At 43.0% G+C, this 27,749-nt stretch overlaps 1 protein-coding gene across 1 annotated transcript in view; it reads right to left on the bottom strand.

Moving 5' to 3' along the window:
- Positions 1 to 27,749, bottom strand: part of LOC138250242 (cell cycle control protein 50C-like) — a 98,928-nt gene that overhangs the window by 20,755 nt on the left and 50,424 nt on the right. The window lies entirely within an intron of this gene.

Here is a 27,749-nt window from a genome sequence, read left to right as displayed (position 1 = left end):
AAGGATGGACAATGCTAATAGAGTCAGTCTACGCTTCCACTGTCGAAAACGGATCTTCTCCTCCGGGTTATCTAGGGGAATGTCAGTGTTTTCTAGACATGAACTATAGAGGACGGGAACTGGGACCTGAAGACAGATGTAGCATTAGGCAGATCTAGAAAACCAGACGCTCACGGTTGGGAGGTTTATTGCAAGGCCTTGTAGAGGGTGACTCTCTTAAAGATATCTGGACATTAATACATCCAGAAGACAGAAAATGTACTTTGTGTCATGTGTTCAAGGCATGTGTACATACCGATTTTTACTGCACCTCCACCTCAAAAATACCTTCCATAACGGAGAACACAATTATTGAGAGGAGTGTGTCAGGCCACGATCCGATATTTCTAAAACTTGATATACGTCTATTCATCCCTCTCCAATGTGCATCCCTCTCCAAGGAGCATAAATACTTGCACATATAAACTTCTAGAGGACAACAAATTGCGAATACATTTAGCAGACTACATCACAGACAAGGAAGGTGTGACTCAGCCATACGAAACAGAAACAGCAAGGTAGACCAGGTCCCTCTAGAAGAATCAATCCGAGACATAACAAGTCAATATTATCATACAGCGATTCACCCCTGCAACGCTTGACAAAGTATAAACGTAATGCACCTTTCACCACCCCGGCAGAACGTACATTACATAGGCTTAAAAGGAAGCATTATGAAAAGAGAGAAGAGGTGGGAAGATTCATTAACATTGTCAGCCGTCCCAGAAACACTTACCAACCAGGAAGAGCTCCTGACCCACCCACCAGAGCCCAGGAAGCAAATCAGAGAATTCTATAGAAACCTAACAGTTTAAAACCTGAACCTATTGTGCAACAAGAAGAGGACTTTGTGGCAAAACTTGTAATGCCAGGACTAGATGAGGGGCACTCTTTAGTGCTGGGAGATAGCGTAACACAAGAGAAAATAAAAAGGCTACATGTGACATAAGTAAGGGGGTTGCACCGAGGAGGATCGGCTAATGATAAAATACCACAAAATTAATAAGATCAAATTCTCGAAGGTACTGTGGATAGTTTTCAAAGAGGCGAAAACACAAGGCGAAACGACCACAGCTTAGCAAGGCAGTTGTATCGTCATCAAAAACGTATTGTCAACAGGCTCCGTCCCTTAATAGCAACCTACTCAAGCAGATTTTGTATCTCGCTGCTCTTCTGAAGACAACCTGTGGATACTTTCACAACTACTATGGTAGGTGAAGGATGAGGTAGACGAAAAGGTGGTCCTGTCACCAGATTCAGAGAATGTGTTTGATCGAATGAAATGGGGCGACTTTTTCAGAATCTTGGATAGAGCAGGCCTAGGAGTAGGTTTTACATATAAAAAGTTACAGTGGTTATACACATCGCCTATAGTCCAAGTTGCATTTAATGGGTTTATTTTGGACATTTTTGAGATACATTTCTTGTCAAGGGTGGAACCAGATGAAGCTGGCCCCTGTCTCACTTGCTTTTTATATTATTATATTAGCACTGGAACCACTGATTGCCAAAACCCCCCACAAATCTCCTGATATTATAGGAACTATTACACTGGCATAAACTAGAACAATAGTATTCTATGCAGATGGTGTATTATTGTCCAGTGCAGAATAATTCCCATAATTCATGAGCATTATCAAACACGTCTCTAAATATTCTGTATTAATTTGGCAAAGAGAGAAGCATTACTAATGTCAAAAGCCAAACGTGCACAGCATTGGGCCTGCACCCATTCAGATGGGTGTCCTCGAACCTGAAATATTTAGGTATTCTGATTAATGAAAGTTTTAAAACACGTAGTAAAAGACAACATCCCTCACTGTTGAAAAAAACAGAAACAGACTTCGTAAAGTGGGCAAGTCTGCAGCTGCCACTATGGAGCAAGGTTCAGGCATTTAAGATCACCATGGACCCTAGACTTAATAATTTTTTCGTTATGCTCCTACTGCCCATGCAAAAATCCACCCTAACAAAGATCACCACAGCTAGCAAACAATCCATCTAGTGTAAAACGAAACAAAGACTCGGACCATCTAAATTACATACTTTCACAAAAATAGGGGTGACGTTTACCAATTATGAAAACTTTACTTCACGCATCGAGTGCCACATATTTCTGACCGGATAACTGCTATAGAACATACCCCATTAAAGACTAAAATTAGGAAATAGTTATCTCACCTAAAATAGATCTAGATTCTATACATGGGGGCTCATCTTGATCCACGGAGGCTTTTAAATCCAGTAACACATACAACACCACATGCATGCAGAGACGCTCAGAAGTTCATAAACGTAGACCGCCCATGTGCATCTAAGTGCCACTGTTAGTTGTAATATGGGTATAGAAGTGGATGAGAGGGTATTAAGAGGTAAAATTGGGAAAAGGCAGGGATTAGTCTGTTTCAGGGTAGGTGATTAAAGTCTTCTGAAGAACATAAAAGAGAACATAGTCTGCAAACGTCTGAAGTCTGGAAATACCCGCACTTCACTAAGGTCTCCATCAGAGCAATGTTATGGACTCCTACATACGATATTCAGGGCCGTATTTATACTTTTTGGCGCACAACTGCGCCAACGCAGTTGTGCGTCAAAAAATGTAACGCCGGCTAACGCCATTCCAAAGCACCATGCGGGCGCCGTATTTATGGAATGACGTTAGCCGGCGGAGCTGCCTGGTGTGCATCAAAAAAAATGACTTACACCAGGCAGCGCCGGCGTAGGGGAAAATGGAGCTTGGGCACCAAAAAATGGGGCAAGTCAGGCTGAGGCAAAATTTTCGCCTCAACCCGATTAGCGCCATTTCTTTTGACTCCCAACCCCCATTGACATGACTCCTGTCTTAGCAAAGACAGGAGTCATGCCCTCTTGCCCAATGGCCATGCCCAGGGGACTTCTGTCCCCTGGGCATGGTCATTGGGCATAGTGGCATGTAGGGGGGCACAAATCAGGCCCCCCTATGCCACCAAAAAAATTAAAAAAAAATACTTACCTGAACTTACCTTAAGTTCCCTGGGATGGGTCCCTCCATCCTTGGGTGTCCTCCTGGGGTGGGCAAGGGTGGCAGGGGGTGTCCCTGGGGGCATGGGAGGGCCTGATTTGGCTCCTTCCGAGCCCACAGGTCCCTTAACGCCTGCCCTGACCAGGTGTTAAAAAATGACGCTAAAACGGCTGGACGTAATTTTTTTTGACCCGCCCACTCCTGGGCGTCATTTTTGCCCGGGAGTGTAAATACGGCGCACATGCCTCAGAGTCATTTTTTAGACGGGAACGCCTACCTTGCATATCATTAACGCAAGGTAGGTGTCCACGCTAAAAAATGACACAAACTCCAAGATCTTTGGTGCTAGACGGGTCTAACGCCAAAGTATAAATATGGAGTTAGTTTTGCGTCGGATTTGTGTAAAAAAAAATTACGCAATTCCGGCGCAAACAGAGTATAAATATGCCCCTCAATGTCCCCGATTTGGAAACACTTCAAATTTTGGGGATTATGTGAGGGTGTGATTTCAGGCCTATATGGGACTTCAACATAACAAACCATTCTCCAAACCAATGGCATTGGCACGGAGGAAAAACCTGAACTGCGATGCGAGGATGAGGTATGTTCCGCTACACTAGAGGTACAAGACAAGAGAGATGAGCCTGAAATCTAGTTGCTTAAAATATTAAATGAATGACATTGGTCCCCACATGAGTCAGGACTCGAAATACTGGCTTATGTGGTCAGGCAGATTGCAATATCATACATATTCTTTAGTCATGTAATAATGACACATAATATTAGACAGCTACCTGGGCATCAATAAGAAAGGTTTGTGTTCAGAAGCTTACACCCATAGCCACACTAGCCTTATTACATTATATGGCATGTAACATGTAACAGGGAGGGACAATGCATAACACAAAGGTTAGCCACAGCACTGGCAGTGGCAAAATTCATCATTGTGAGACAACTGAAACCTATGGAAGTACCTAGGCATGCTAACTGGTTGAAGGAAATGGCAAACATGGCAGAACACGTAAAATTTAGCTGTGACCCCGTCTTGTCCTTTGCTAATTCTGGTGCTACCTTTGTGGTTCTTTCAATCAGAGGTAACAAAAGCAGTGCTAAGAACACACAGACCACCTTACCCATATGGGTGACAGGGCTTTATTCTCCTTATTTTCTACCTATTTGTACTATTTACACTAATATTGAATACTAGCTTATCACTCACTGTTGGAAAGTGGACTACTGGCAAGGACAGGTAAGTACCTACACTTAGCAATAGGCCACCAACCCCCACTAGGTTCAGTAAGGTCTCAATAAATTAACCCCAGCTCAACCCTTGGTAGCTTGGCAACGAGCAACAAGGCTTAACTTAGAAAACAAAGTGTGTGAAGCATTCAAGTATCACAAATCAGTAATTAAATAAAATGCAGGAAACAGTTTAAAAATCCAACACCAATTTATAACAATAGGAAATATTTTTAGCTTCAATTTGACACCAAAACGAATAAAATCGGATAAGGAGAACCGGAGACATGAATTAAAAAAAAATAATGTTTTCTAGCACATGGGAACCAAAAGTGCCAATCTGGTCATCTGGTGGTGCCTCGACAGGGGCAAAGTGAAAGTTTCAGGCTGACTGAGATGGAGCCCTGCTCGGCTACAGCAAGTGGGAGGCCTCGGTCAAAAGTTTACCTTCAGATTTAGTCGTTTTCTTGAAGATTTTCTTCAGCGGGACGAAGTCACAAATCCGACATCTCTGGGACCCTCTTCGGATACACATCGCAGGAGACCTTGGTGAAGATTTCTAAGTTCAGACTTAGACTATTTTTTCGGGACGAAAATCTTCATCGGATCCAAAGCTGACTCTTGATCCGACATCCCTGGAGCCCTCCTCGGATACGCTGCGCTGGAAGTCCCGTTCAACTTTTTACCTTCGGACTTAGTCACTTTTTTGGAGCTTTTTCTCTCCAACATCAGATGACCCTTCACAGGAAGCCGATTTCAATACAACATCGTCAGTTGCCTTTCCAGGAGCACCTGGTGAAATCCTGGAAGTCCGGGGCTCCAGAGCTTTTCAGTGGGCCAGACCTGCAAGTCAGACCGGGTCGCTGTCGACGTAAGCCGGCTTGTCTCTCAACAGCAGGTCGGTCACTTTATGGAGCTGTTAACGCGTCCTTTTATGTTAATTTATTACACATTTAGGACTCGTTTTAGGCCAATGAATCTTTTGACCCAGTTGTGAGACACCATAGGACGAGATAGCTGATTAATATGTCGATTAATATATCAATAATGTCATCAATATTTATCACCACAATACATTTCACTTTAGTCAAAGACATTAATCAAATTGTTGACGCGACCATGACCTTTCAGCCATGAATAACCACACCTTTAATAGAATTTTATTGCCTATTAATTACAATCTAAGATTAGGTGCGTCAATCTCAAAGCCAAGAAACACAACAGCATAGTTACGATATGGCAACGGGTAAGATTTCAACAAGGCAAGAATTATAAACATCAGAATATAACACGGCGCAAACATAGATCAGAATACAGCAAAGTGTCAAATACGCGTAAGTTCAACATAGCATAATGTCAGTCATTTGTCTATTTGCGTCAATTTGGTGATCACCTGTCCTAACCACTAATTAGCATTGGCATGTTGGGCTTCATGCAAAACAATTTAGAACATCAATTTGGAAAACACCTAGCTATGGTCTCTGTCAAAATTAAGCAGTTGGTACCTAGAAAGGAAAAGCAAACAGACAAATTACAAATTGCATTGTCATAATCACCCTCCAAGGATTAGTTCAGCACTCAGGATCAGTCTTCGTCTTCAGGACATCAGTCAAAACGCCATCAGTCTAAACTCAACTAAAGGGCATAGGGACACTTCCCTCGTAAGGAGGAGAAGTGTAAAATAGGCAGTCTATGGGTGAGGATGGTTTTAATAAGTCTCAAAGTCACCAAACAGAGTGACAGAATTTCTGGATAAAATCAATAGCATTCCCTACCTAATTCTCTAGACCCCTCTGTTACATGGGTTTTTATTCCTTTTTCGTAGCACATTCCCCCAAAATTCTATTGGACATTTACTATACCGCACTATCTTTAACCTATCAAATTTAGCATTAGGTAATCTCAATTGTCACCCCACATTAATTCATAGCACTTTGATTGGTCTTCATAATTGACGTCTTCAGAGGTGGCATATCCAGTGTTACTTCACTCTTTGGCATGTCTTTTGGGTCAGCAGATCCATTGTCCATCGGTCTAAGTGACCTTGTACATTACATTAATCTACATTTGTTTCAATTTGTACATAACTCTTAAACCAAGGCACCGAATATGCGCTTGGGAACGGAATCAACATAGATACATTTGTCTTCCAAGTTGAAGAAAAAGAACATTTGCAGGGTCATGGCCCTTTGCGAGTCAGCACACTGAAAAAACAGAAAAATGCATTTACTATGAGAGCTGGGCAGCTAAAACCCACAGCTCACGCTAACTTAAGGCCTATAAAGATTTTCAATATAAATGCAGTAACATAAATGTTAATATAAGCTTAATTAAACATAACATGAACATTTTACTCATCATTATTAGTTTGCGTATACATTGGTGGCCATTTACCGTGGTCACAATTCAGGTGCATGTTTAAGCAAAACCGCTATTATTATTGTTTTCTATGTAGCATCATTACATATTGATATAAGCATTTCATTTTAATATAGGTTATATAAGCTACGCTCTCTCACTCCCTCCTCTGATGACGTTCGTCATCACACAAACCTTTCCCTTTAACCTTTCATTTTTAATTTTTCACTTGATGCATAATGCGCATTTCAACATCTTGTCCCTTATGTGAACTCTCCCAAATTTCATTGAACATTTTCTCTCTTTCACTTTCTTCGTTTCTCCTGGTTCTTTTTGTCCAATTTCTTTTAATTTTGTCATTAATTTTGCATATCCCCCATAATCCTAATAGACAGGCCAGAACAATTAATAGACCCATTAGTATTTTTGCAAGTACCCCATTCCAAATGTTGGTAAACCAGCTCCCTACTCTGGCAATTCCTTTTCCAATTTTCTCCCAAACTCCAGGTTCTTTGAAATCCTTCAAATCTGCACTATCTCTAGTTAGGTTAGTAAGCATACCTCTAATCTTTTTACTATTGTCCGGAATGAATGAGCAACAATGGCGCTCGTTGAGCATCTTGCAGACCCCTCCACTCTTTGCTAAAAGAATGTCTAAAGCAAGCCGATTTTGAAGAGCCATAGCTCTTTCTGCAGCAAGTTCAGTATCCATCAGAAGTATAGCCCCTGTAAAATTTGTCAGCATGTTATCCACAATTGTAGACAACTTTTGAATCTTCATAGAATTCAAGATAACCCCTACTGAAGGGATTATAGCTCCAAATATATCACCAATGACAGCAGCCACTGATTCTCGTTTTTGTCTAGGATGTTGTAATTCAGACGTTTTAAGTATTTTCTTTAAGTCATCAACCTGGTAAATCTTTGGGAAAACTATTCCCAAATAACATGTCCCATACCATCCCTTAGGGAGACGGTAATAAGCATTAAGTCCACAGATATAATAGATCCCAAGGATCGCTGGATCCTGTCCATTCAGCATAAATGTCCACTTACTCTGAAACAAAAACACATGTCTGCATTCACTCGTTCCCACAAACAAATTGTCCTGCTCAGATTTTGGCCTATATATACAAAGCCTGCCTACATGTAGTGCATCTATAGCTAGTTTGCCTTGTGTTTTGATTGCAGTGTAAGCATAATCATTTGCATATGTGCGTTTCTCTAACCCTTTTTCTAATCTTTCTTTCAATGCTTTGCGTCTATCATCAGTTTGATCTAAAAAGCTTTTCTCTACAGGTGACAGTAAGCAGGTCAGATTATTGCGATGTGCATAAGCAGTTTCAAATGTAAGCGTCGACTCAAAGAATACTCTAACTATTTTTATATCATGTTCCTTAGCTAGCTTATTCAGGAATTCAATTACAGGCACAAACGAAAACACAACATCCAGATTTGAATAAAAGTATTGCACATGCTCTTGGTTATAGAATCTTGTTAGTAGCAAACTACAGCTAATCCCTTATGTTAGGGGAAGGCTATGATAGGTGACCCCTTCTTGCACAGACGAAGGAATCTTGGTACACACATAACAGTCTTTCGCATCCATAGTTTCTACATACTCATTCAGTAAGCGATAGAAGCCATTAGTAGAAAGTTCCCCCTTTGAATTAGTTCCCTCATGTAAATGTCTTGCATCCTGCTCAAACCTTTCCCACGGTGTTAGTGTTGTAGTTTCAGGTTTTGAAGTAGCGTTAATAGTCTTTTTCTCCAACCACGGCATTCCCACAATCACTCCCACAATTATTATTGCACACACAATACCTATTGTAAGGCTTAACCAACCACACACCTTACTTCCCTTGTTACTACCTCTATTATAAGCCATGTTTGTATAGAATCAGATAGCAGAATAACAATCAACTTGAGGATGATTTAGAACTCTTTTCTCTGGACCTCTGCGTGCAGTTACAGCGTTTTCACTCGCTCCAGGACCCCTTTTGTCAAATCAGGTTAGCAGCTCGTCGTAATCGGGTTTCTCAAAGTCGAATCTGGTTCTAATGTCACATCCGGTAATTTATAAGTCTCTTTCCTCAGTTTTCAATTTCGATTTTTAACATAGTCTTTCCTCTGAATTAGTTCAGGTCCCGTACTATTGGCCTGGTACTTCTCGATCAAAACAGAATGCTAGGAATGCTTGTTGCCATTCAGATGTTGTAGCACACGCCCATTCAGGACCTGTATATCTTCTGTTTGCGACTCTCTTTCTTTTCAACCTTCGCTCACCTTGCTGTTCTCCTTCACTTAGGGCTTCCACTCTGGATGTATCAGTTTCCTCTATTATTGTTTCATCTGGTATGCTTCTTATTCTTAAGAGTGGTTTTTCTGGCCAGTTATCACCCTTATGCGTCTTCTTCCGATATGTCTTTTCAGGACGTTGGACAGCACCCTCCTCTTGTGATATGGTGTTTTCACTTGATGGACCTGCAACTAGCTCAGGGGATGCTGGCACACTCTGATCTCTTTCTATTATTTCTCCTTCTTCTTCTTCTTGATCTGTAACGGGTTCAAGTTCTAACCCGTATCCGTCTACTTCTGGGAGAACCTCTCCTTGACTTAGTTCTCCTGCCGCCTCTACTGAGATAGGCACTCTGTCACCTCTCTCGAACTCATTCACTGTTTGAGGGACGAGGCTGCTCTCAGTGGGCTCTCCTGCAGTCTCAGTTCCTTCTTGGTTATTTTCTGGCCCTGAGACTTCTCTTCCTGGAACTGTTGTGCCGGAAACATCAAGTTCCTCGTCAGTTGGACACATTACCTTCTTTGTGTGACTGGCATGTATCCAATTTGGAACACCCGCACATTTCACGGCAGTGGTTGTTGTCAGGATTACTTGATACGGCCCTTTCCAACGTGGCTCCAAACACGACTTTCTCACGTGCTTCTTGACAACCACCCAGTCACCGGCTTGTAGAGTGTGACCTGGATCTCCAATCGGTGGCAATGTGTTAGCCTCTACCTGGTGAGAGAAAGAGCGAATCACATCAGCCAAACCTTTGCAGTAGTCCAACACCATATCATCTGTGATATTCACTAGAGCATTCGCAGGTACTGCTGGCAACCTCATAGCTCTGCCCTTGAGGATCTCATGGGGGGACAGTCCTGTTTTCTTATCAGGGGTGTTCCTCATTGACATCAGCACTAAGGGCAATGCATCTGGCCATTTCATATTGGTAGCTGCGCACATCTTTGCCATTCTTGATTTCAGAGTACCATTCATTTGCTCTACTAGTCCTGATGCTTCAGGGCGGTACCTGCAATGCAACTTTTACTCGATGTCTAATGCGGCACACAGGAGTTTAATCACCTCATTGTCGAAGTGTCTGCCCCTATCTGACTCTATAGAGACCGGAAACCCGAACCTTGGTATTAGTTCCCTAAGAAGCAGCTTTGCGACTGTGAGACTGTCATTTCTACGTGTGGGGTAGGCTTCAATCCAGTGACTGAAAACACACACGATCACCAACACGTACTTTAGTCCTCCTCAAACAGGCATCTCAATGAAGTCCATTTGCATTTTTCTGAAAGGACCACCAGCTCTCCCAATGTGGCTCAAAGTTACCACAGTCCCTTTTCCAGCATTCATCTGTTGACAGATGATGCACCTATGACAGGTAACCTCTGCGGCATGTCTGAACTTTGGGTTGAACCAATCAATTTTGAATTACCTGATCATTGCATCTCTCCCAAGGTGAGCCTGTCCATGGTATAGCCTGGCAAACTGGGACAGAAGGCTGTTTGGCAAGACTAATTTCCCCTCTTCTGAGACCCACAAATCATCAGCTCTCTGTACACACTGCATTCTTTGCCAGGATCGTTTTTCCCTTTGCTAGCACGACCCTGTAATGTTTTTAACTCATCTAGGGTATTGACCACTTTTAATGCAAGGTTCAAACATGTGTCATTTTCAGTTTGCGGTAACAATTCCCACTGTTCCTTGAACGATATACAGTTCAATGCGCAAAACCTTGCGACTTGATCTGCATAACCGTTTCCCATGGACACAAAATCTTGTGACTTAACGTGAGCATTGCATTTCACTACGGCAATCTCAAGAGGTAACTGAATTGCATGTAACAAATCCTTTATTTGTTCACCATTTTTCACAGGAGACCCAGAAGAGGTCATGGAACCTCTCTGTGACCACAGTTGGCCAAAATCATGTACAATTCCAAATCCATATCTGCTATCAGTATAGATAGTGACTCTCAGATTCACAGCTGCGTGGCATGCCTTAGTAAGGGCAATTAATTCTGTCACTTGTGCGGAAAACACTTTCTCGAGCCAGGAAGATTCAATGATACCAGCTATAGTACATACAGCGTAACCAGCCCTCAGTGTTCCGACGGAATCTCTTAAACAGGACCCATTGACAAACATGATGCAATCATTTTCTTTCAGCTGTGTGTCTTGAATATCTGGTCGTGGTTTGGTACATAATTCCGTTACCTCAAGACAATCATGTTAAAATTCTTCCTCATTGTTCATTTCAGTATTCTCAGCAGGAAGTAAAGTTGCCGGGTTCAATACAGTACATCGTTTCAGCGAAACATTTGGTGACCCCAGTATGATTGTCTTATATTTAGTAAGACGAGCATTTGTCATGTGCTGAGTTTTGGTTCGAATCAACAAAATTTCAACTGAATGCGGAACCATTACTGTTAGGGGGTATCCCATGACTAGGCCTTCACACTGCGCAAGGCTCTGACCAACTGCTGCAACTGCGCGCAAACAACCCGGTAAGGCTGCTGCGACAGGGTCCAAGGTAGCTGAAAAATATGCTACAGGGCGATTTGCACCTCCATGGACCTGTGTCAAGACAGACAAAGAACAAGCATCACGTTCATGACAAAACAGTAGAAAAGGCTTCGTATAATCAGCCATACCTAACGCTGGTGCCCTGCACATGCACTCTCTCAATTCTATGAATGACTCAAGCTCTTCTTTGGACAAAGCTATGGTATATGGCTCATCCTTGATCTCTTTGCCTGTCAGTCTTATTAAAGGTTTTGAGATGATCAAGAAGTTGGGTATCCACTGGCGACAGTAGCCCACCATTCCCAGAAACATCCTGACATCCCTTTTTGTCGCTGGAGGGTTCATTTGCAAAATGGCTGTTATTCTTTCTTTTGATATTCTCCTGGACCCTCTTTCGATTAGATGCCCTAGGTATTTCACCTCTTTCTGACAGTATTGCAGCTTCTTGGGTGACACCTTGTGTCCGTTCTTTCCCAAATGATTCAGTAAGGCAATGGTATCATATTTACAGTTATCCCTTGTTTTGGATGCAATCAACAAGTCATCAATGTACTGCACTAGAGTCGAGTTAAAAGGCAGTACTAAGGATTCCAAATCCTTTTTCAATATCTGATTGAAAATGGACGGTGATTCAGAAAACCCTTGAGGAATTCTCCACCAACTGTACACCTTATCCAGGAATTTGAAACTGAACAAAAATTGACTGTCCTCGTGAAGAGGTATCGAAAAGAATGCTTGTGACAAATCTATAACGGTGAACCATTCAGCATCACATGGAACCTGAAACATGATCACTGCTGGATTGGGCACTATGGGGCAACATTTTACCACAATCTCATTTATTTTTCTCAAATCCTGCACAATTCGGACTTTCCCACAGGGCTTTTTCAAACACATTATTGGAGAATTACATGGACTGCTCAAAACTTCTTTCAGGACCCCCTGTTTCAGAAAATCAGCAATTAGTTGTGACACTTCAATAAGAATGTCTTGTGCCATATGATATTGTGGCACCTGGGGAAACACTGCATTTGGCTTCACTTGTACTTTAACTGGTTCCACGCCTTTTATTAGTCCCACTTTCTTTCCTGTTAGATCCCACACTCTCTCTGTCACTGTTCCCTGTAACTTGACAGGTAGATCAATCATTGTAAGCATTGGAAACAAGGTAATTAAAGGATAATCCTCATTTGCTGTGCCTGTTTCTTCCTCTGAGAAATGACCTTTGTCTCCTTCATCATCACTATTTTTCTGCACTTCAATTCCATCATTGGAACAAGTAATTGAACATTTTGTCTTGCACAATAAGTCCCTTCCCAGTAGGGATACCGGACTTGAATCACAGACTACAAATCTATGCAGTCCCTGGAAGTTGCCGATCTCAACTTGCACTGGATCTGTAATCGGATTGGTCAGGTACTGATTTGCTACTCCGACTACACTTATGGTACGCCCCGAAAGTGGTAGTTTCTGAACCTCCGCACTCCCGACTGTAGAGCGTGTAGCTCCAGTGTCGACCAAAAACGAGACTTTGTAACCCATTACCTTCCCTTCCACATAGGGACCCCTTTGATCCACCTCTAGGGATGCTGCAAGCCTGCACTCTTCACTATCTGAACTATCATCCGACCACTCTTCATTCATGCCATTTGCACCTCGTAATGGGAATTGCTGTACTGTATTATTTTCACTCGTTACCTGACCTGTGACCTGTTGAGGAAGCATGACCTGTTGCTGTCCCTTCGGAGCCATTGGTAATTGCATATGCTGTCTAGGTACCATGGGAATCGGCTGTTGTACTTGTTGCATTTGCGCTGGCTGAAAACGCGGCATTTGCATCTGCTGCATGGGCTGTACCCCTTGCATCTGTAGCAGGTTATTTTGAAAATTCGGGTTTTGATGTCTCAATTGTTGACCTCTTATATTTTGCAATGCACCGACATTAGTGCTTTGCTGAACAACACCATCCTGTATCACATTCGGGCACTCCCATTTCCAATGCCCCACGCCCCCGCACGCGTGACACGGTGACATCTTTTTCACCCCTTGTACATCATTTTGAACCACAATGGTATTCAAGTCTGGACCGCGATTCACGAACCCTCGGCCTCCACCCCTCGGCTGTGCCTGAAACACACCATTCATTTGCAGTTGCTGCTGTATTATCTGTTGGACTCCATTTCCTTGTATTCCTGCCTGTGCAGCCCTTATCTGCATCACCATCACTTTCAGCTTTTTCTGCTTCAGCTCAATCTCATCACTACAGTATTTCGCATACTGCAACACTTCATCGATCGGCTTCGCTTGCCAACAAATCAAATGATTCTTAATCATCTGGCTAACTTCTGGTCTCAGCCCTTCGACAAATCTGAACACAAGATGGGTCATGTCCTTCAGCTCAATAGACTCAGTACCACTGTAATGTTTGAATGCCTTTAACAATCTTTCATAGTAAGCATGTACTGATTCCTTAACTTCTTGTGAGGTCCGGTCAATCTTCTGCCAATCAGTCACCTTCGGCGACACCTTTTGTTTCAAAAACTCAGTCACCTTGTGATAGTACTTCATCACCTCTTCAGAGGGATCTCCGGTCACCTTATCCCTTGCCGGTTCCTTAGTCGGCCAATCTACCCCTCTCTTGCATTCGAGTCACAAATCAGGCGGAACAATGATCTCAAACAAGGTATTCAAGTCTTCCCAGAGACACTTCGCAAGTTTCACAAACCTATCTGTTTGCTGATACCACTCGATCGGTTTCTCTCTCAGTCTGGGATAATCGTTAGTAAAGGATAGGATGTCTCCTCTGGACCTTGGTACATGAACTAAAATAACACCAGCTGTTTCTCTCATGGGTAATATTTTTACTGATTCTGTAGCGGGTGAGGCTTTGGCTTGACTTGACCCTGGACTGTCACCTTTTTCCTTATCTCTTTTCTTTGCCCATCTGCCTTCCCATTTTTCTAAAGCACCCCAAATTTGTGCACTTTGCAATAATTCTTTTAAATGCGCCTTCATTCCAGCAGACCTCATGTGCTCAAAATCTTTCGAATCAAAGTCTAATCTGTAGCTTCTTTTCAAATGTTTAGTATTTTCAATGTCAATATTGTATTTGTCTGCCAGGTTTGCTAATCTCTGATGTACCTTGCCCACTTCCTTAGTAATCTTGGGGCATAGAAATCTCAATTCTGCTTCAGTGTATGACTCCAATATGTTTACCCCCATCGTACTTCCACTAACACAGCAGCTTCCACTCCCAGTCTTACAAAATTTAGGTAGTCATCTTGCCCTGCCTTTTCCGGTTCCACTGCAGTCACTGTAGTCTTTTGTGAAGTATATGTTTTTTCTAGCCATTCATTCAGCTGTTGTACTGTAAAACCCTGCAGTGAAATGTTTCCTGCATGTATCATTGGCGACTGTGAGGTGTTCGTACTCATCGTCTGTGGAGTTAAAACCCCTAACCCTGCCTGACGCATTGCTTCCAAGGGTGTTTCTACTGGGCTAAGGTCTATTAAGGATCTCGGCTTTTCAACTGCTTGTTCTCCTGGGGCCATTATCTGGGGAGTTCCTATAGACCCTTCTCTTATCGCATCTTGGGTCATTACTCCCTGATCACATACGCCAGATTTGCCTTGTGCATACAATGGTACTGGTGGACCGACAGTAATTGGTAAAGATATGGCAGCAGGTGTGTGACCTGGTCCTAAACTCCATGGAGCAGTAACTCCATAGGTGTGTTCCAAAGTACCCGGGACAGGCACTAATGGAGGACCAGCCACTGGGTTATACCCTGGTATCAATTGTGGTTGCGGCTGGGACAGCAATTTCGGAGTTGACTCAATCTGCACGAACCTTAATTTCATATATATCGGGTCTGGCGGCACTATCAGATTTGTAGTAGTCTCAAGTACTGGAACGTCTGGATAGATTCTCTGTATCTGCGGTGGAGGTTGCAACTGTATCTGCATGTCTGGCGCAGTAGGTACACTGACACCATTCAGTATCGAAGTCGTATCACTAGTCTGTACCGTATCAGTAACTCCCTTCTCCTGCGTCTGGTTCCCAGGATCCACGCTAGTGCTTAGAGCACTGTCGCTCACCGCATAAGGTGGCGGGCGATCATGTAATAATCTGTCCATTAATTCCTCATTGTCTGAATCATCTTCTTCTTCCCAAGGTCTCTTATTCTCTTTAGACTTACTAGAGTCCTTATATGTTTTACAGGAGGCTTTCTTTCCCTGTGACTCTTCTCCCTGAGTTATTGCTGGGAACAATTTTAATCCGTCAACAATTCCCCGTCTCCACATTTTGTTCTCGTTATCCCACCTAGCTTCTGCATAGGATTTTTCTGCCCTTTTTAGCCTTCTCTGAAACCTTTCTTGTCTATGTTTAAGAGCCATCAGATCCCAAATCGCTAAAGCCTCATATTGAGCTGGCCTCGGAGGTGATTTTTGTGTACTTAACATCCACCTTAAGTTCTCTAGCACCTTCGGATTGAACGTCCCATGTTCTGGGAATGCTAAACATCCCTCTTTCTCTGTTAATTTGCGCCGCTGTTTCATCCATAAACAAGGCGCAACACCCTTCTCTTCCATAACCAGGTAAGCTGGAGTACCCTCTGGCAGTGTAGGCTCCCCATCAGTTGCCATAATATACGCGTCTCCTTTCAGAGCGCTCTTAAATGCCTTGACAAAATTCATTTTTTGCGATTTTCTCTTACTTGTATTTAATCAGAAAGTGACTTAGTTCCCAGGACACTCTTCACCCACCCTTCTCAACCTAATGCCTCTCACGGACGGCAGTCAATCTGTGCGCGACCCCTCTCGACAACTGACCTATCTCAGCGCGGCACCACTGACGTCACACTCACACACTGCAGCTGACAAAGTCTTGCGGCTCGCCCGCCCCTCACTGAATCCACACAAACTAATGCAAAATTATTGCAAGCGCCTTAAATGACAACACAAATCAGTCGGTTTACTACAGGAAGGGTAACACATTTGCTTCAGAACTTTACAGAGATTTCACTTGAAGCCTCGGCCGCTACTCTCTCTTTCTCAGCTCCCGCATACGCAAGCAGAATTCGACCCACAAACTCTACTCTCCACTTGTCAATGGCTCGTCCTAGTGCACTTTAGAACTTGCCAAATCTCCATCAAAAGTTTCATACATACGTTTCAACTCAAACTTGACTTGCCAACCACGCCCGATTGACCTATTAAACTGCACAGATTACAACATAAACTCAAGTGTCTCCTACACTTGTCAATATACTCCGGAGTATTAGACCGCGACGGGTCTGTACATAAACAACCAACCACGTGGATAATTTTGAGCACAAAGCGCCACACTCACATGAAGTACGCCGACTTCCCTACTCTCATACTGCGGAGTGCGCCCACTCCTACTAAGACAACATTTACCTGACCTAGATACACTCAGATTTCACAATCATCTGCAAAAAGGCATAAGCTGAGCAAGCGCAAACCCCTATATCACACACATTATGACGCCGAGAACATTCCCAACTCACTTAGGCGGGCTCCGAGATCCCGGCAAAGTCATGGTGAACTTAGAAACCCATCATACCTCCAATTTGCATTATCACAGAAAAACAATTTAAACAATGATTCTCTGTCCTAGGGCCCCAAAGGGCCAAACCATCGCTCTGCTACCAGAACTGTTAACGTGTCCTTTTATGTTAATTTATTACACATTTAGGACTCGTTTTAGGTCAATGAATCTTTTGACCCAGTTGAGAGACACCGTAGGACGAGATAGCTGATTAATATGTCGATTAATATATCAATAATGTCATCAATATTTATCACCACAATACATTGCACTTTAGTCAAAGACATTAATCAAATTGTCGAAGGGACCATGACCTTTCAGCCATGAATAACCACACCTTTAATAGAATTTTATGAAGTTTATTCCCTATTAATTACAATCTAAGATTGGGTGCGTCAATCTCAAAGCCAAGAAACACAACAGCATAGTTACGATATGGCAACTTTGATAAGATTACAAGAAGGCAAGAATTATAAACATCAGAATATAACACGGCGCAAACATAGATCAGAATACAGCAAAGTGTCAAATATGCGTAAGTTCAACATAGCATAATGTCAGTCATTTGTCTATTTGCGTCAATTTGGTGATCACCTGTCCTAACCACTAATTAGCATTGGTATGTTGGGCTTCATGCAAAACAATTTAGAACACCAATTTGGAAAACACCTAGCTATGGTCTCTGTCAAAATTAAGCAGTTGGTACCTAGAAAGGAAAAGCAAACAGACAAATTACAAATTGCATTGTCATAATTACCCTCCAAGGATTAGTTCAGCACTCAGGATCAGTCTTCGTCTTCAGGACATCAGTCAAAACGCCATCAGTCTAAACTCAACTAAAGGGCATAGGGACACTTCCCCCGTAAGGAGGAGAAGTGTAAAATAGGCAGTCTATGGGTGAGGATGGTTTTAATAAGTCTCAAAGTCACCAAACAGAGTGACAGAGTTTCTGGATAAAATCAATAGCATTCCCTACCTAATTCTCCAGACATCTCTGTTACATGGGTTTTCATCCCTTTTTCGTAGCACATTCCCCCAAATTTCTATTTGACATTTACTATACCCCACTATCTTTAACCTATCAAATTTAGCATTAGGTAATCCCAATTGTCACCCCACATTAATTCATAGCACTTTGATTGGTCTTCATAATTGACGTCTTCGGAGGTGGCACATCCGGTGTTACTTCACTCTTTGGCATGTCTTTTGAGTCAGCAGATCCATTGTCACTCGGTCTAAGTGACCTTGTACATTACATTAATCTACATTTGTTTCAATTTGTACATAACTCTTAAACCAAGGCACTGAATATGCGCTTGGGAACGGAATCAACATAGATACATTCGTCTTCCAAGTTGAAGAAAAAGAACATTTGCAGGGACATGGCCCTTTGCGAGTCAGCACACTGGAAAAACAGAAAAATGCATTTAATATGAGAGCTGGGCAGCTAAAGCCCACAGCTCACGCTGACTTAAAGCCTATAAAGATTTTCAATATAAATGCAGTAACATAAATGTTAATATAAGCTTAATTAAACATAACATGAACATTTTACTCATCATTATTAGTTTGCGTATACATTGGTGGCCATTTACCAGGCTCACAATTCAGGTGCATGTTTAAGCAAAACCGCTATTATTATTGTTTTCTATGTAGCATCATTACATATTGATATAAGCATTTCATTTTAATATAGGTTATATAAGCTACGCTCTCTCAGAGCTCTTTTTCAAAAGTTCTCTAAACATTTGGATCTTCTTCCAGAAGGTCTTTGAAGGTCCTTTAGGAGTCCACAGCTCACCCCAAGGTTCCAGAAGCTCTGAGTTGCTCCTGGAGGGCAACGACATTGACTGGAAATTGGCTTGCTGTGGAAGATTGTTCGATGCCTGAGAGAAAAAGCTTCAAAAAAGTTTCTAAGTCCAAACATAAAAAGTTGACTGAGGCTTCCCGCGCAGCGTATCCGAAGAGGGCTCCAGGGAGATTTGCTTCAATTTCAAGTTCATCCTGGACGAAGATTTCAGTCATGAAAAAACATCTAATTCTGAATGTAGAATTCTACATCGAGGTCCCCTACGAAGTGCATCCGAAGAGGGCTACATGGAGGTCAGATCCGACTTGTAACTTCGTCCCGGTGAAGAAAAGTCCGAAGGTAAAACTTTGACCGAGGCCTTCCGCTCACTGTAGCCGAGCTGGGCTCCATCACGGTCGGCTTCAAATTTTGACTTGCCCCGGTCGAGTGCGACCAGATGTCCAGATTGGCGCTTTTAATTTCTATGAGCTTAAAAAACATTAATTCTTTAAAAATTCATATCCCTGGTTCCCTTTATTGGATTTTTTGTCATTTTAAATTAAAAAATATAATATAGTTTTATAAATTGTTGTTAGATTTTTATTGTGTTTTGAGTTTAACTTATTTACTGTTTAGAGATTTTTAAATGCTTTATACACCGGTCTCCTAACGTAAGCCTAACTTCTTGTTGACATGCTACCAAAGGTTGAGCTGGGATCAATTTATTGAGACCTAACTGAACCTAGTGGGGATTAGTGGCCTATTGCTAAGTGTAAATACTTACCTGCCCTTACCAGTAATCCACTTTCCAACAATCACCCACACACTTCACCAGCTTGCTGCCCTCTGAGGACTCAGGGTTAATTAGACAAAATCCTGCCACTTCCCGTTTTCCCCGCATGGTCCAAACCCTTGAGTAGACTCATCTGCACCCCTCTTAACCTGGCAGCCTCACACATTAAGATATTTGGGAATGCAAATCTATCATTCACCTGCAGATCTCTGCACGGTAACTTGATGCGTTCTGTCACCTCACTGCACACCCCCATGTCCTTCTAGCAGACCTTACCTTTATCTGTGGTGGGCAGAGTGGTTTTGCTTAAGAAGGTGGTGCTCCATTATACTGCTTATTTGGTTAATCTGCCCCTTTATATTTGTGCCTCATTCTTCTGCTCGTTTGAAGGAATAGTTAGAAACTTTGTATAGAACACCTCTAGGTACCCAGTGGCATTCCACAAGCTATATGAGCCCCAGATCAGGGAGGGCTAGTGATTCCTAACTTCAAGCATTATTATTTAGCATCCCAGCTTCAGTGGGATGTGAGATGGCGCGTTACAATGCAGCTTTGTGACACTGCTACATTAATGCCATCCTGTAGTCAAGCCAACATGCTGGTACTCAAGGCCACTGCTATGTGGTAAGGAGAGCGACTAGGAGCAATTATGTACCATGGGCAAGAACAAAGCAAGTTTTTGGTCAGATCAAGAGGAGCAGAAAAATCTAAAGGGGCAGTCAATTGAATTCTTATGAGAGAGAGAGGAAGCAGAGATATGGAACAGAAGTTGGACAACATTTTGGGACTCGATAACGACTTTTAGAGCTACTTTAAGGTATCACCAAAGTTGACTTAAGGCAAAGAGGACACTGACAATTAGGACAGAGATGTTGGGACTTGCAGAGTTGTTTATGGGGACAAAGGCCATAAAAGATCTTGGAATGTGGCTTGACAGTTGCCTCTCCATGAATACACAAGCAAAACAACTTGCTGCTACCTGTTTTTGCATACTGAGAACACTTCGGAAAATCCTAGACCTACTACCACTCCCCTCCAGAAGAATTGTGAGCAGTCCAGAGCAGGAAGAAAGCAGACTCAGGGTTGATAAAGGCAGAAAGTGGTCAACAAAATGCAAGTTAGTATCATAAATATTTTGTTCTAAAATTACATGCAGCAGAAACATAATAGCATCTTCACAAAACGATTACCCTTACAAAACTTGTCAGAAAAATATGTTTCTTAACCTATCACGGACATTTTTAATTAATCTTAAAAAATAAATGTAACAAAACAAGTAGCTGACAACTACTTAACATAGGCACAATGAATGTCCACTGTGCTACATGAGCTGAGCTTGCGCTATACAAATACCTTAAATGAAATAAATAAATAAAATAGCAAGATAAATAATAACCTACACTGACAATGTGCTAAATGTGACTCATTAACATTTAGTAAGATTTCGAGGTTACATCGAAGCAATATTTTTATGCAGCAGAGAACGTGATTGTTAGGGCTTCACTTTTGCTGTTTTTATGTTAAGACGAACCTTCTCAGAACGTGACACCTTCTAGGAAAGCAACGTGAGAAAGAACTCTGACCTTTTTCACATTCCTTGGGGATGACCAGAGAGTATTTCAATCAAATGTAAACATCCACTTCGCATCCACAGAGCCCGCGCTGTGCTATTTGCAAGGCGTTGTAAATGCCAACTCCTCATTCGCAGTGTGCACTTTGTAAACTGACATTTTTTATTGGCATTGAGGGACACAATGCCTGCACTGCAGACCCTGACAAGCTCAAGGGAATGAGCTCCTCCGTCTGATTCACAAGGAATTGTACCAATGCTTGTGGCCACTCACACATTTTTAAAAGAGGGAATAAATTCCACCTAGCCAGGGATAGTGGTACCCAATAGCAAAGGGTGAGCGATCTGAGGTGACAAGTTTGTCTTTGCCTGCAGCAGGGAGTAGCATTTCGAGATCAGGCAATAGTCTAAGCCATCTGTTTAAGTAAAAGGACACCGATCTTTAAACACCTCCTTGTAATTTGTGTTGACTGGCTTATTCATTAAAGAAAGTTCAGGTTCAGTGACACCGAGTCCAGTGCTCCAATGGCCCGAATACACCACAATTGCTATATTTGACTACCAAGCAGGTGGACTGAGAGGCACTTTCCTTGCTTGCAATAGGGCCCTTGGAACCAATACCACATCACTAAAGAAATCGGGTAAAACAATTCAAGAAAGCATTATAAAAGGGTCGGGCTAAATGCAATTCATTCTTTCTACTGGCGAAATAAATAACATCCATCACTTTTTAAGAATTATATTTAAAAGTCAGGAAAAGTAATGCTATTAAAATGTCAGTGAGGAGTTCCAAAATGTGACAAGGCAAGTGAGTCTGGCACATATGCAATCCTATATTAGGACACTGGAATGTTGAAAGCTCCATTGAACACAACAGAACAGCAGCAGCTTATAAACACTGGTATAGACCTGCTGCTGCCAAGTTTCTAATGTCCTAATGTACTCTCCCACTACCCTGCCTCGGCAGGGTATGTAGATTGTGCAGGGCAAAGACAAAGGCAGGGGCTTTGAACGAGACCAGACAGTGAGCCTCAGGAGAAGGAGGGTGGGGATTCTCCACAGCTTTCCAAACTAAGGAAAAAACGGTTTGGCTGAGTGGAGGGAGAGTAGGGTTGACTTCAGCCCCATTTCACAGCTCCTGCTGTGTATGTTTGATCTTTGAAATTAGTGCACGCAGAAGTAACTGTCGGGTGCGCGCACAGTTGAAGTTGAGAACGGAAAGCAAGGTACAGAGGTGAGGTACAACATCTTGTGTTTCCTAGGAATGAGTTCTTTTAATTAGGACATTCCATCCTCATGGGATGGAGTGTTCTAACCACCCTATAGCCATTAAAAGCCCGCTTCCTTATTAAACCTTTAGCTCAGGCCTATAATGCTGGAACGGACGGGAGGTTTTAAAGGTCAGTATAGCTCACTAAGGAGGACTATAAGGATATATGATAATTAAGGGTTCCAGGTTTCCATTTTTACTGATTTGTACAGATAGTTACAGACAGAAAACAATCTAGTTCCTGTCTGTATTTTATTTATTTTTTAATGGAAAAATACAGAAAATTGTGCTTCTTGTGATTGACTCTCCTTGTTGTCCTTCATGAATTCCAGACCATCTGCTAAGCAGATAGACACCATGGGGATTTAAGTTGTGACAGGTGTAGGAGGCTGGCCTGGCTTGTAGTGGGTACCAATGGTACTTACACTTTGTGCCAGGTCCAGTTATCCCTTATTAGTAGAGTGTAGTAGGGTTCTAGAAGCTTAGGCTGATAGAGGTAGCTATAGCAGAGCAGCCAAGGCTGAACTAGGAGACATGCAAAGCTCATGCAATACCACTTATATCATATAGGTACAATATCATAAGAAAGACAATACTCATAGTTACTAAAAATAAAGGTGCTTTATTTTAGTGACAATGTGCCAAAAATATCTCAGAGGATATACTCCCTTAAGAGGTAAGTAACATACTCAAAATATACACAAATAACCAAATCTGGTAAGTAAAACAGTCAGAAAGCAGTGCAAACACTGTAGAATACAATAGGATGCAATAGGCCTAGTGGCAACACAAACCATATACTAAGAAAGTGGAATGCGAACCACGAATGGACCCCTAGGCTAGTGTAATGTGTAGAGGGTTGCTGGGAGTGTAAGAAAACACTAAGAGTGTAAAAGATTCCCCACCCCAAGACCCTGGAAAGTAGGAGTAAAATACTACTATTTCCCCTGAAACACACTAAAGCTGTAATAAAGTATTTTGCAAAGACCACAACAGACTGCAAAGCACTGAAGACGGATTCCTGGACCTGAAGACCTGCAAAGGAAAGGGACCAAAAGTCCAAGAGTCGCTAAAGTGTCCAGGGGGGCAGGAGCCCACTAAACCCTGGATGAAGGTGTAAAAGGGCTGCCTCCGGTTGGAAGAAGGTGCAAGTTTTGCAACAAAGAAAAGAGGTAGGCAGTTCTTCATGCAGAAGATGTCCCACGGCATGTTCGAGGTTGCAGAGTTGTTTCCTTGGCAAAATACTGCAAACAAGCCTTGCTGGCTGCAAGAGTTGCGGTTGGAGAAAAAGGGTGCTGCCCGGGCCCAGGAAGGACCAGGATGTTGTCATTTGGGAGAGAAGACAGAGGGGGCCTTCAGCAACATAGAGCACCCTTGGACAGGAAAGAAGCACCCGCAGAAGTCCTTGAACATGGGTTCAAGAAGTCTGAACATGGTGGTCATCTCAACACTGCAAAAGGAGGACCCACAACACCGGAGATCAACTCAGGGAGCTGAGCATCGCAGGACAGAGTGCTGGGGACCTAGGCTCGGCTGTGCATGCAGGATTTCTTGGAAATGTGCACAGAAGCCCGTTAGCTGCAGATTATGCCGTGCACAGGATTACTGTCTGTAGAGGGGAGGCAAGGACTTACCTCCTCCAAATTTGGACAGTTGGACCACTGGACAGTCTGGGTCACTTGGGTGCACCACCTGTGTTCCAGGGGCCACGCTTGTCAAGATGAGAGGGGACCCAGAGTACCGGTGAAGCTGAAGTTTGGTGCCTGCTGAAGCAGGGGGAAGATTCTGTCGACCCACTGGAGATTTCTTTGTGGCTTCCAGTGCAGGGTAAAGGCAGGCAGCCCCCAGAGCATGCACCACCAGGAAACAGTCGAGAAAGCCAGCAGGATTAGGTGCTACAATGTCACTAGTAGTCTTCTGGCTACTTTTTGCAGTTTTGCAGGCATCCTGGAGCAGTCAGCGGTCGATCCTTGGCAGAAGTCGAAGAGGGAGGTGCAGAGGAACCCTGATGAATTCTTGCAAGTTGTAATCTGAGGAAAAGCCCACTGGACAGACCCTAAATAGCCATCAGAGGAGGATTGGCCACCTAGTCAGGTATGCACCTATCAGGAGGGGTCTCTGACGACATCTGATGGCACTGGCCACTCAGAGGCCTCCAGAGTGCCTGGGACACACTGGAGGAGCCCTGGGCACCACCCCTGGGGTAGTGATGGACAGGGGAGTTGTCACTCCCCTTTCCTTTCTCCAGTTTCGCGCCAGAGCAGGGACTGGGGGTTCCCCAAACCGGTGTAGACTGGCTTATACACGGAGGGCCCCATCTGCGCCCTTCAAAGCATTTCCAGAGGCTGGGAGAGGCTACCCCTCCCCAGCCTGTAACACCTATTTCCAAAGGGAGAGGGTTTAACACCCTCTCTCAGAGGAAATTGTTTGTTCTACCTTCCTGGGACTGGGCTGCCCAGACCCCAGAAGGGCAGAACCCTGTCTGTGGGGTGGCAGCAGCTTTAGCTGCAGAGAAAACCCCAGAGAGCTGGTTTGGCAGTACTGGGGGTCCATAGTTGAGCCCCCAGGATGCATGGAATTGGTTCCCTAATACCAGGTTTGGAATGGGGGGACAATTCCATGATCTTAGACATGTTACATGGCCATATTCGGAGTTACCATTGTGAAGCCACATATAGGTATTGACCTATATGTAGTGCACGCGTGTAATGGTGTCCCCGAACTCACAAAGTCCGGGGAAATGGCCCTGAACTATGTGGGGGCACCTTTGCTAGTGCAACGGTGCCTCACACTTAGTAACTTTGCATCTAACCTTCAGCAAGTGAAGGTTAGACATATAGGTGACTTACAAGTTACTTAAGTGCAGTGAAAAATGGCTGTGAAATACTGTGTGCATTATTTCACTCATGCTGCAATGGCAGCCTGTGTAAAGGTTTGTCTGAGCTCCCTATGGGTGGAAAAAGAAATGCTGCAGCCCATATGGATCTCCTGGAACCCCAATACCCTTGGTACCTAGGTACCATATACTAGGGAATTATAAAGGTGTTCCAGTATGCCAATTGAAATTGGTAAATGTAGTCACTAGCCTATAGTGACAAATTTAAAGGCAGAGAGAGCATGAGCACTGAGGTTCTGATTAGCAGAGCCTCAGTGACACAGTTAGGCACTACACAGCTATACCCATTCAGGCCACAAACTATAAGCACTGGGGTACTGGCTAGCAGGATCCCAGTGAGACAGGCAAAACATACTGACATACATGTAAAATTGGGGGTCCCATGCCAAAAAAGATGGTACTTAACTACAACAGGCATTAAAGTGCATGTCTATCAGCTATACAAATGTGGAATTATACAATTTTTACGACTTTATTCTTGAAATGTAAAATAAACATGTATAAATACCTATAAATACAGGCAGAAATATTTAAAAAATAAATACCATAAAACGGGGAGCCCTAATTATGATATAGGAATGTTGAAAACTAAACTAAAGATAATGAAGTGGCTCAGGGTCAAAAATAGCTAGTGAAGAACATTTTCTCTAACAGTCTGAATCTTGTTGTTCTGTTTCTCTTTTATGTTACAAAAATGATATTCACAGAGTGATATATTCTAGTACCTTAATGGCCCTTCAGCCTCAGGCTGAAACAAGTGTTACAGACAAACTCACTCATTAAAGAACCTCTCTTGCAGCTTGGACCCATAATTCAGGAAGAGGGCCTTTAACAACCACTATAGCCCTTGGCACTAGGCTAAAATACTATATTTAGCCATGTAGGAAAGTGTTAGAAATGGGATCTCTAGCTGGGCAGAGGTATACACCATTGTCCAAGTAGGGACCACAATCTTAGTCAGGGTAAGTCACACACAATCCATATTATCCTGTGTCCACCCTCTGGTAGCTTGGCACTGAGCAGTTAGGCTTAATTTAGAAGGCAATGTGTAAAGTATTTGTGCAATAAATCATACAGTAACACATTGAAAACACCACAAAAATACACCACACAGATTTAGAGCAATAGATCATATATATCTGAATAAAATAAGGTAAGAACAACAAAGATCCAGTGAGCACAAGCTGAAATATCACTTTTATAAGGATAAAAAGAGTCTTAATCCTTGGAAATAAACAGTTGTCTCTTTGTTACACACAGTACCTGATATGCGTCAGAAATAATGACGCACAGAGACCGCAGAAGATGCATGGAAAAATAAGGTGGCACATCGACTTTTCCGATGCAGCACAGACGATCTGGTGTTTCTTTCCACGCTGCAAGAGGTTTGCGCCGTTTTTCGGCACACAGTCTTGGTTCCTCACTGCGATGCAGAGTATTTTGATGCTCAGGGATGATGCGTGGAAAAATTGTTGACTCAGCGGAAGAAGGCACGGGTGCTGCATCGATCCGATACACGATGTGTCGAATTTCCACTTAGGAAGTTGGGCATCGTCATTCCGGTCGGCTGTGCAGCGATTCCTTGGTAGCAATGCAGGCTTCGCTTCGATTTTCGACGCACAGAGTTTTCTGAAGAGATGAAGTCTTTTTGGCCCTGCAACTTCGGAAAACATGAGGCAAGCTCAATCCAAACCCTTGGAGAGCACTTTTGGAGAAGGCAGAGTCCTTCTCAGCAAAGTCAGAGGCCAGCAGGGCTGCTAGGCAACAGCAGGGCAGCAGTCTTTCTCAGCAAAGCAGCCCAGATGAGTAATTTGGGCAGCCGTGCAGTTCCTCTAGTTAGGACGCAGGTGTAGATCCAGAAGTGTCTGAGTTGGTGGGGTCAGAGACCCAGTTTATATACCCAAAAATGCCTTTTTATTTGGGGGAAACGTCAAAGAGTGCTTTTGAAGTGCACAAGTTCCCCTTTCAGCCCAGTCATGTCTGCCAGGATCCCTGTGGGGGGGTTTATCAGTCCTTTGTGTGAGAGCAGACTACTGGTCTTTGAAATGTAAGTGTGATCCCCTCCACCCTTCCTGCCCAGGAAGACCCATTCAGTATGCAGATGAATGTGATGTGAATGGGTGTCCTGTGTTTAAGGTTGTCTGGGTGGAATGCACAGGGGGAGCAGTCAACCAGCACAGACCAGATGTGGATTGGAGACAGGTTGTAAGGCACAGTTGGCAGTAAGTGCAGAGAAATGCCCACTTTCTAAAAGTGGAATCTCTAAAATAGTAATTTTAAATTAAACTTCACCAGTGAGCAGATTTGTCTATTATCAGTCTGGCAATACCAAACAAGACATGGCTACTTCTTCCAGATCAGAATCTACCACTTAAATGTATATGAGGGCAGTTCTAATGCTAGTCTGT

Source organism: Pleurodeles waltl, chromosome 8 (assembly GCF_031143425.1).
Source record: "Pleurodeles waltl isolate 20211129_DDA chromosome 8, aPleWal1.hap1.20221129, whole genome shotgun sequence".
Taxonomy (NCBI): Eukaryota; Metazoa; Chordata; class Amphibia; order Caudata; family Salamandridae; genus Pleurodeles; species Pleurodeles waltl.
Note: the sequence above shows the minus strand (reverse complement) of the source record. Positions and strands in the feature narration are given on the sequence as shown.